The following is a 10,137-nucleotide window of genomic DNA, read 5'->3' on the forward strand; positions in this document are numbered from 1 at the left end:
ACCTCCAGACTGCCTTTGGACTTGAACTGCAATATCAAGTCTTTTTTGGGTTTCCAGCCTGGCAGCCTGCCGTTGTAGATTCTGGTCTTGACAGTCTTCACAACTGCATGAGGCAATTCCTTAGATATTTCTCAAAAGATAGGTAGAAGATGATGATGATAGAGAGATAGACAGATAGACAGTGGAATAATAGATAATAGGTGGATAGATAGATAATAGGTGGCTAGATAGATAATAGGTGGATGGATGGATAGATAATAGGTAGATAGATGATAGAGAGAGAGAGATAATAGGTAGGTAGGTGGGTAGGTAGGGAGGTAGATTGATAGATAGAGATACACACACACACACACACACACACACACACACACCCTTTTGGTGCTGCTTCTCCAGAGAACCCTGACTAATACATACACTCTCATCCATTCTTTTCTGTCTGTCTCCATGGCCACCGCCCTAGACTATGCCACCATAGTCTAAACTCTGGTCTTCCTCTCTTTGAAACGCAATTAGCAAAGAAGATAACACCTGATCTGCCCATTTCCTGGGTGAGAAGGGCCTAATTTGCCACCTGACTCCAAATCGAAAAACCTACCTACAGTAATGGGTTGTTCCCACTTCACCCTATAAAGGAGTCAGGCTTCTTTCTGCTTCTGCAGCCTCCGGAGCAGATTGCCTGTGATGTGCATTGCATTCTGGCCGAATGCTCCTTCAGTCATACAATTGTTCTTTTTCTTCTACCTTTGTGGAAAGGTTTTCCAGGTTGAGAGGAGATTTTGTTTTTAATTACATTTTCCCAACCATTTACACCCTTTGAGAGTGTGCGGCTGCGCACGGGAGAAAACCTGCAACGTCCCCATCGCAGCTCACCAGAAGAAGCACGATCCAGCCCCGCCGCGCCTGCTCTCACCCACCACCTTCCAGCCACAGGCCTTTCTGTTCCTCAAACACTTAGCGTCCACTTTGGAAGCTTCATATTTCAAGTTCCCTATTCTTGGAATGCTCATTGAGGTTCCAGGTCAAGCGTCAACTCCTTAGTGACCAGACTATCCTAATTTTGCTCTTTTATTTTCTATATAATATTCACAACATCTTAAAATACATTCTTTTTTAAAAAAAAATCCATTTCATTATCAGGACGCCAGGGTGGCTCAGTCGGTTAAGCATCCAACTCTTGTTTTTGGCTCAAGTCATGATCTCACAGTTTGTGAGTTCAAGCCCCACATCAGGCTCTGGGCTCACAGTGCAGAGCCTGCTTGGGATTCTCTCTCTTTCCCCCTCACTGTGCCCCTCCCACACGTGCTTTTTTTCTCAAAATAAATATATAAACTTAAAAATTCCATTTAATTATATTTGTCTGTGTCCCACTACTGAAATGTAAATTTCACAAGCAGAAAGACTTAGTACTTTCTGGCTCAGTACTCTATCCTCTCTTTTTGGAGCATACTAGCCTCTCAACAAATAATAGTTGAAGGAATGAAAGAATTATTAATTAAGTCTAAAGCATTTTGACTAGTAAATTTTATTTAATTTTATAGGTTATTTTATTTAATAATTGACTAATGATGATGAGAATATTTAATATGACTTTTCCCCCTGAAAGTTTATTTTTACTGAGAGAAATTTGTAAATTTTTATAAAAGGAGTACTTGGAGGGGCACCTGGGTGGCTCAGTCAGTCAAGCTTCTGATTTCAGCTCAGATATCATGATTTTACGGCTCATGGGTTCAAGCCCCGCGTAGGATTCTGTGCTGACAGCTCAGAGCCTGGAGCCTGCTTCAGATTCTGTGTCTCCCTCTCTCTCTGCCCCTCCCTGCTCATGGGCGCGTCCTTTCTCTGTCTCTCTCTCTCTCTCCCCCTCCCCCCAAAATAAATAAACATTTAAAAAAATGTTAAAGGAGTACTTGGAAATGAAAAGCTTCTATTTCAATTTAAACTTATCTATTCTGATTTCCTTTATTTATCTTTGACAGTAGGGAGCAGTGCAAGTTTGATATTGCTTTTGCTAGACAATATAAGGAAATGTAAAATTATCACTTTAGGATTTCACAGTCATACACTATTCCTCTCCCCAACTAGTCAACACAGAGTACTTTTATCATGGTTCTATGTGCAATGTCTCTGATTTAAAATATCACATTTCTTCCGCTGACAGTGATTCAAGGCCTTGACCAAGAGGCATCTTGTGCCATTCTGGCCACTATCAACCACACCAGTGTTTTCTATGTATAAACGTTCTTTTTTTTTTACCCTGTCTAGAGTAATTATGTTATTGTAATGCAAACATTGCAGAGCTAACACAGAGGACAGCTGAACTGATGCATTCATTTCTTTGCCATCTCAATTTTGGGATCGATTGAGTATTTTTCTTTTTGCGTTTTAACTTTTTTTAACCATTATTTATTTTTGAGAAAGACAGAGCCAGAGCGCGATCTGGGGAGGAGCAGAGAGAGAGAGAGAGGGAGACACAGAATATGAAGCAGGCTGCAGTCCCTGAGTTGTGAGCACAGGACCCAATGTGGGACGCAAACTCACAAACTGCGAGATCATGACCTGAGCCAAACAGCTGCTTAACTGACTAAGCCGTCCAGGTGCTGCTTTTTAATTTTTTTAAATGTTTTTTCACTTTTGAGAGACAGACAGGCAGACAGACAGAGACAGAGACAGAGAACGAGACAGGGAGGGCCAGACAGAAAGGGAGGGCCAGACAAAGAGGGAGACACAGAATCCGAAGCAGGTTCCAGGCTCTGAGCCGTCAGCGCAAAACCTGACATGGGGCTCGAATCCACAGACCAGGAGATCATGACCTGAGCTGAAGTCACATGCTTAACTGACTGAGACCCCCAGGCGCCCCTCTTTTTGCATTTTAAATACTTTTTGCATTTTAAATACTTACACATCAGACATTTCCTTCCAGAATTGAAGAGACCCTCCTTCCATTTTGAACTTGATCTGTCTAAATTCATATTAATTGTACAACACATGTGCCAGGTACCGTGCAAGGGACATTGCGAAGGACAAACCAGAGACAAGTTCCCTACCACAGTAAGCTTGTGTCGCCTGACATTAACCCACAGGCAGAAACCTCAAAGGTCAAACTATACTTAGGAAAGAAGTCATAAGTTTCAATTCAGTATCTCAAGTCAACATAACTGAGGATGAGATACCCAGTAACACGAGTATGAGTATTCTTTCAAGCGTATTTTAACAGTTTTAAATTTTTCCATAACATTGAACAAATAATTAAATTTCTGAACTTACTAGTCAAAGAAAATTAGGTTATTAAATGGGACTATCCAGAGATGTAACTATTAAATCTATGTTTCCCTAGACTTTTGTAGACTTTCCCCACTAGCGATAAATCAAATGCTGCTGTGCAAACATGAAAAACAATCTTTTGCAAGATAGAGAAGCTGGATAAGAAGAAAAGAAGTGGATGTTTTGCAACAGATACTACTATTTCTTCTTGCCTTTTGCAGTTTCAGTGCATGGCAGCCCCGTCCCCCAATGCCAGCACAACAGACATCTCTGAGCCTGGCGGGCATATTCTACTCATCAGAGCCCCCTCTGCCTACAAACGGCAAGGACAAGAAATGTCAGAGAAGTAAGGTCCCCAGGAAGAGCCCTTCATCAGTGACTGATGGCAATGGGTGAAGAAACACCCCAAATCCCTGGCATGTCAGGTGGGATGATTCTAAGGCACATACTCTACACTGTCACCCAGAGGACCCCACCAGGGCCGAACCCACAGTGGTCACTGGCTCCTCCCCCTCTGGTCTCAGCTCCCCACTCCTCTGCCTGTGCTTCCTGGGATTGTCACCCAAGTAAACTACTTCACTCAAATCACCGTCAGACATAGTGTCTTGAGCGACCCAAACAAAGAAATCTGTCCATTAGCCTCAGTAAATGAATGTAAAACCTACATATGTATCCTCCCAGCACTGAAGTTAAGCGAAAAGCGAATACGTATCGTGCATGTAATATATGCCACGGGCTGGGGGCAGGAAGGAGACTAAGGATTACAGTGTTACGTTTAGGAATACTGAACAAAAGAATAAAGGAGGGATGCCTGAATGGCTCAATTGGTTAGGAATCTGACTCTTGATCTCGGCTCACATCATGGTCTCCAGTTGGTGAGTTCGAGCCCCTTTGGGCTCTAGCGCTGACAGCCTGCACGGAGCCTACTTGGGACTTTTTTCTCCCCCTCTCTCTCTGCCCCTCCTCCTCTCGTATGCATGCATGCGTGCACTCTCTCTCACTAAATAAATAAACATTAAAGCTTGTTTTAAATAAATTAATAAAAAGATAAAGAAAAATTGAGAATAATTTTATTTTTCACTTCGATCCTTCACTTATTCGCCAAATACTCAGAGAATCTAATAATTTAAGCCACTGCATTCGGCCATTTGGGGAGGTGCAGCTAGGAATCCAATATGGGTTATGACCTCAAGGAGAAAGAAGAGGCCAAGAGCGAGACATTCCTCCAACTTCTTATCTCCTATCCTAAAGACAACGATTATCTTTGCCCTTCCTGGGCTAGTTCATTCTAGTTCCTTCCTGGGAGTTCAGCCTCCTTCGGTCTGGTGATCTCTCTACTTGCATACTAGATTCTGTCCCCTTCTGCCTCCCAACATGTTCTCCTTTCCTTTCTCTCCTGGGTCCTCCACCTCAGAACGCCAGCCTCTCCCCCAATTCTAAGACAGACAAATGAAATCCAGAGGGAAGACATTGACACTATACCACTCTTTCTTCTTCCCCTCACAGCCTTGCTAAGTATTTAATTCTTATGTATCATATCAATCGATCATGATGTAATCAGAGCTCTAATGCTCACTGGCTGTGTGACTTTGGTCAAGTTCCTAAACTCTGCTGGTCTTCCTTTTCCCCATCTGAAAAATGAGGGGAAAGTAACAGAACCTCCTCGCTGTTGTGAGAATTCAGTGAGATCATCTACATACTGGGAACAGCTCCTGACACAGAAATTGCTAGATATGTGGTAACTATTGTCATTACCTTGGGAAAATCAGTCTTTTTATTTTTTTTTTAACTTTAATGTTTATTTTTGAGAGAGAGACAGAGACAGAGACAGAGAGAGACAGAGAATGCAAGCAGGGGTAGAGGCAGAGAGAGAGGGAGACACAGAATCCGAAGCAGGCTCCAGGCTCCGAGCTGTCAGCACAGAGCCCGACGTGGGGTTCGAACCCACGAACCGTGAGATCATGACCTGAGCTGAAGTCAGATGTTTAACTGATTGAACCACCCAGGTGCCCTGGAAAATCAGTCTTGAAGACAGTGTGAAAATGGCTCAGAGCAGGATGAGACTAGAGAAAACAGAGCTGTGGCAGCAGCCCAGAGAAAGGAACAGAAGAACAGAAATGATGGAGAGTTTCCAAACTCAAGAGACACATGACATGGTAGAGAAAGGTTTATTCTTTGGGGTCATTACACCTGCTAGCAACTTCTGGCTCCACCATTCCCTAGTTGTGTTGCCCCAGTTAAATTAATCATTCCAGCCTCGATTTCCTCATCTGTAAAATAGGGATAATAATGCTCCTTGAGGGAGCTGCTATGAACTTCTAAATGAGGTAATTTATGTAAAACACTCAGCATGTCATTTTGCATAGAGTGAACACTCTAGTGTTAACCCCCTCCATCCCCCCACCCCAGGTGAAAAGTCTAAACAATTGGTACAACTAGAAGGACTAAGTCTTTCTTTGGCACACTGTTGTTTTGAGCACATGTATGTCTTTCCTGGTCGACACACTCTAGCTGGTAAATTCTGGCGACTTCTTAGTCACGGAGTCAGAAGGCACTAGTGTAGAATCCACTCTGGTCCCTCATGGCTAGATGACTTCTGAGCCTGTTTCCTCATGTAGTACCAAGTGGCCACTGACCTTTGCCTGTCTTATCCCTCAGGGCTGTTGTAAGGATCTGATTAGGGATCTGAAAGGGATTAATTAATGTGATGAGGGATCTGAAAGTGCTCTTAACTTGAGTGACCTTAACTTGATTTGTAATTGGACAAATTTGGTTAGAATGCTTTCTTTTCTTTTCCAAGACAGTGTCAATCAGTGTCAATTCTTTTTGAAAGGGAGCTTGCTTTCTTACCTCCTTGACTCTCACTTTTGTTCTGTGTGATTTCCCCCACACTCTTCTAGATCAAACTAACCATAAGACTTTCCCATCCAACAATGCTTGATGGTGGCCAAGAGGCAAGAAAACACTACCGTTCTCATTTTGACTCCCTTTTCACCATGTAGATACACATAGGAAGTAGAAGCTACGTTGCTTTCGTTCAACTCCTTTTGTGGCCTCTGTGACTTCCTAGTTCTCCCTTAGCTGCTTGGGATTCAGTCTCAGAGACCAGATGTGAGTGTCAAAGGATAGCCGTGATCTTTAGTTCCTTTTTTTTTTTAATGTTTATTTATTTTTGAGAAAGGGCAAGTGGTGAAGGGGCAGAGAGAAGGGGACAAAGGATCTAAAGCAGACTCTGAGCTGATAGGTTGACAGCAGTGAGCCTGATGTGGACTTCGAACTCACGAACCACAAGATCATGACCTGAGTCGAAGTTCAGATGCTCAACTGAGTGAGCCCCTCAGGTGTCCCTCTAGTTCCCTTCTGAAGACAGGGCTCTTTGTCTTCAACTGAGGTTGAACACACTTGACTCTGTGAAATTCACATTTAACTAATGATGACTCTTCCTACCTAGAAATTTAGTTCAACACTCATAAGGCACTGAACTGTCATGTAACACTGCAATTGTCATCTTACCTATATCTGCAATATGTTACACACCCAAACTTCCACCTTTCGATTTCAGAAAGATCAGATGAAGTTTGGAACACTAACGGGTAAAATAGACAAATAAGAAGGGTTGAAAAAATAGGACAAGGACTTGGTTTTGCTCAGTAACTTTAGAAAGTATGTCTTAAATCTGGCATCTAAAAGAAGTCACAGGTAAAGGAAGAAATGAAGAGGCTAGAAATAAAGAAAAGTAGAAATATTATAAAGAAAATTTTATGAAAATTAAAATGACCAAAGGAACATTTGGTTCCAAGAAATAGTGGGGAACTATTTCTTGAGAAAATCCTAGACTGGTATCAAACCAATCATTCACTCAGCAAAAAATGCATTGCTGCTGTTTAACAGAAAGAATAGGAGTCAGGAGTCTTAAGCACTAAACAGGTTTTGCCATTAACTAGTTGTGAGAGTCTGGAAAGATCACTTAACATGTTGGGACTTCAGTTTTCTTATCTATAAAATAAGGAGGTTGAAGGCAGCACAAGGCTGTGCCAGGGATCAAATTCACTGTATTTTTTTTTTTTTTTACACTCATTGGCTAGTGAGATCCTATTATTGGCATCTTTTCCAGCTCTGTCTCTGGTGCCATCACATCAGTAGTTTGAAATCAACCATGGCAGGAATGGTATCCCATGGAAATTAGTAAGTGCCACAAACCAGGGCTTTTCTTCTGACAACCGGTTGTTAAGTTTGTCAACACACCATTGCTTATGAGCCAGACCATCCCGTTTTGAGCAAAGCTGCTCTGCTGAGGTCCAACCTTCATGTCTGAGCATCTCTCTTTTACTCTATCACTACTGTGACTATATCCCCACCGAGATCTAAACATTGGTGCAGAATGCCATTCTTCCTGCTAAATGGGTATCAGGGCAAGAAGGGTAAGGACTTCCCCCACCTCAAGCTTGGCCTCCTGCCCCTCAAGGTATGATGTGGTTGCTCATGGTGCTGACGATGTGGGCTGCTCTCCAGAGGTGGGACAAAGCATTCAGGGGTGAAAAAGAGAATTAAACACAGAACGTAGGGAGCCCTATCCATGGATTTTCTTAATGGGTAGGGAACCAGGGGATGTACAGAAAGGGGTGCCGGGAATTCATATGCCCTTTGTTCTATTGCTAACTAAGACTCAACTAACCTCTGTTCATGTGCTGCCTGAGCCAAGAGAAAAGGTAAAATCAGAATTATACGTTCTCAAGTTTAAAAAAAATTCTGTAAGGGGCTCCCTTACCCATGTTTTTGTTTGTTTCTTAATCTTTGAGTAATCATCTTCAGCACCTCCCTGCTTCCCCTGTGTTTGTGCCTCTGAAGAGGAAGACATTCATCAGAGTGAGGCATCCTGCTGTCTCAAGGAGGGGAAAACTCATCAACAAATTGAGAAACATTTCTTGCCCCAAAGCATTAAGAGGCACGTATAGGAGGATTAGGAGGAACTTAATTAAGGAACAAGGGGGAGAAGAAGGGGGGAAATGGTGGGGGAGAGGGAGAGAGGCAAACCATGAGAGACTCCTGAATGCTGACAAAAACTGAAGACTGATGCATGTGGGGGGGAGGAGGGATGGGCATGGAGGAGGGCACTTGTGGGGATGAGCACTGGGTGTTATGTGGAAACTAATTTGACAATAAATTATTTGTAAAAAAAAAAAAAAAAAAGAATCACTATAAAGAAAACTAGTATCTATGCTGCCCTATATGGTAGTGATTGTCCCCAAGGGTCTATCTACCGTTGAATGAGGCCAGTCTAAATTGATGCATTGCTGTAAGTATAAAATACTGGATTTTGAAAATTTAACTTTTAAAAAATGAATGTAAAACTATTCCTATATGCTGTATCCCAATTCATGTTCACTATTTTGGACATCTTGGGTTAAATTAAATATCTTCATGAAATCAATGTCACCTGTTTCTTTTTCACTTTTTCTAGTGTGGCTACATAATGTGCCTAATGAGGCTTCTGTTGGACTGCCCTGGGTTCGCAATCCAGGTCACACACAGAGCCCTTGAATTGTTCATCCAGATTCCGACTGAAGACCTTCAGAGACAGAGAACTTACGCCCAAGCAGACTACCCTATTTGAGATAGCACAAGTCTTAAGAGCTTTTCACTGGTTTTAGTTTTAACCTTTGGGGTCATGAAGAACACATGAATCCTCTTCCACAAGACAGATTTGCAAAATGAATACTGTGACGATGTCTAACCCCAACCCATAGTGCTCTCTCTCTTAGGCGAACCATGTCCTCCTCCAGCATCCCTTACACATGGAGAGATATGCTTTGTAGCCAGGAATAAGGCAGAGTAACTTCTTAAGCTCCAAGTCTCTCTCTCAGCATTGTTTCTTGGGTTACTTCTCTCTTAGATGCTTAATATACTGCTTTTATTGGATAAGTAATTACTACTGTGGGAATAAGAAGTTACTGCTTTTAATAGCTAGCACTTACAAAGCAATTCCTATGGGCCATCCTAGGTTCTAGACATTTTAAGGGTGCCTGGGGTGGCTCAGTTGGTTGAGCATCCAGCTTTTGACTTTGGCTCAGGTCATGATCCCAGGGTTCTGGGACTGAGCCCCACATTGGGCTCCATGCATGGAGTTTGCTCGAGATTCTCTCTCCTCTCTTTCTCTCTCTCTCTCCTCTGCCCTTCCCCCTTTCTCTCTTAAAAAAAAAAAGAAAAATTAAAATAAACAAATTACATTTTGCAACTCACTGAATCCTTGCAAAAACATGGGGTAGATAGGGGCTCCCAGCTAGCTCAGTCAGAAGAGCATGTGATCTCCGGGTCGTGGGTTTGAGTCCCACTTTGGGTGCAGAGATTACTTAAATAAACAAATACACTTAAAAACAACAACAACAGGGCTCTTGGGTGGCTCAGTCATTTGAGGGTCTGACTCTTGATTGCAGCCCAGGTCATGATCTCAAAGTCATAGGAGTGAGTCTTGCATTAGGCTCCACGCTGAGCACGGAGACTGCTTAAGATTCCCTCTCTCTCTCTCTCTCTCTCTCTCTCTCTCTCAACCTCTCTCTCTCTCTCTCCTTCCTTCTCTGTCTCCCTCTCCCTCTGCCCCTTTCCCCCACGTGTGTATGTACTCTCTCTAAAATAAAAATTTAATTAATGTCTTTTCAAAAATTTAATGAATGAAAAAAACAACAACATAGGGCCAAGTACCATTATGCTCCCCATCTTATAAACAGGGAAACTAGAACACAGAGTAATTAAGTAGCTTCCCGCCAGGGGCAGGATGGCTTCACTAGTGCTTTTATAATCACTGCTACTTAATGCTCTTTATGATTTCACATTTTCTGTGGTCAGCACTCTCCCTGGCGGCTGGGGCGTCCATGTTATCCG

At 42.6% G+C, this 10,137-nt stretch overlaps 1 protein-coding gene across 1 annotated transcript in view; it reads right to left on the reverse strand.

The window, feature by feature from the left end:
• Positions 1–10,137, reverse strand: part of MRC1 (mannose receptor C-type 1) — a 106,475-nt gene that overhangs the window by 95,310 nt on the left and 1,028 nt on the right. The window lies entirely within an intron of this gene.

The sequence above is a fragment of the Hyaena hyaena genome, unplaced genomic scaffold, assembly GCF_003009895.1.
Source record: "Hyaena hyaena isolate Hyena2069 unplaced genomic scaffold, ASM300989v1 scaffold_277, whole genome shotgun sequence".
NCBI lineage: Eukaryota > Metazoa > Chordata > Mammalia > Carnivora > Hyaenidae > Hyaena > Hyaena hyaena.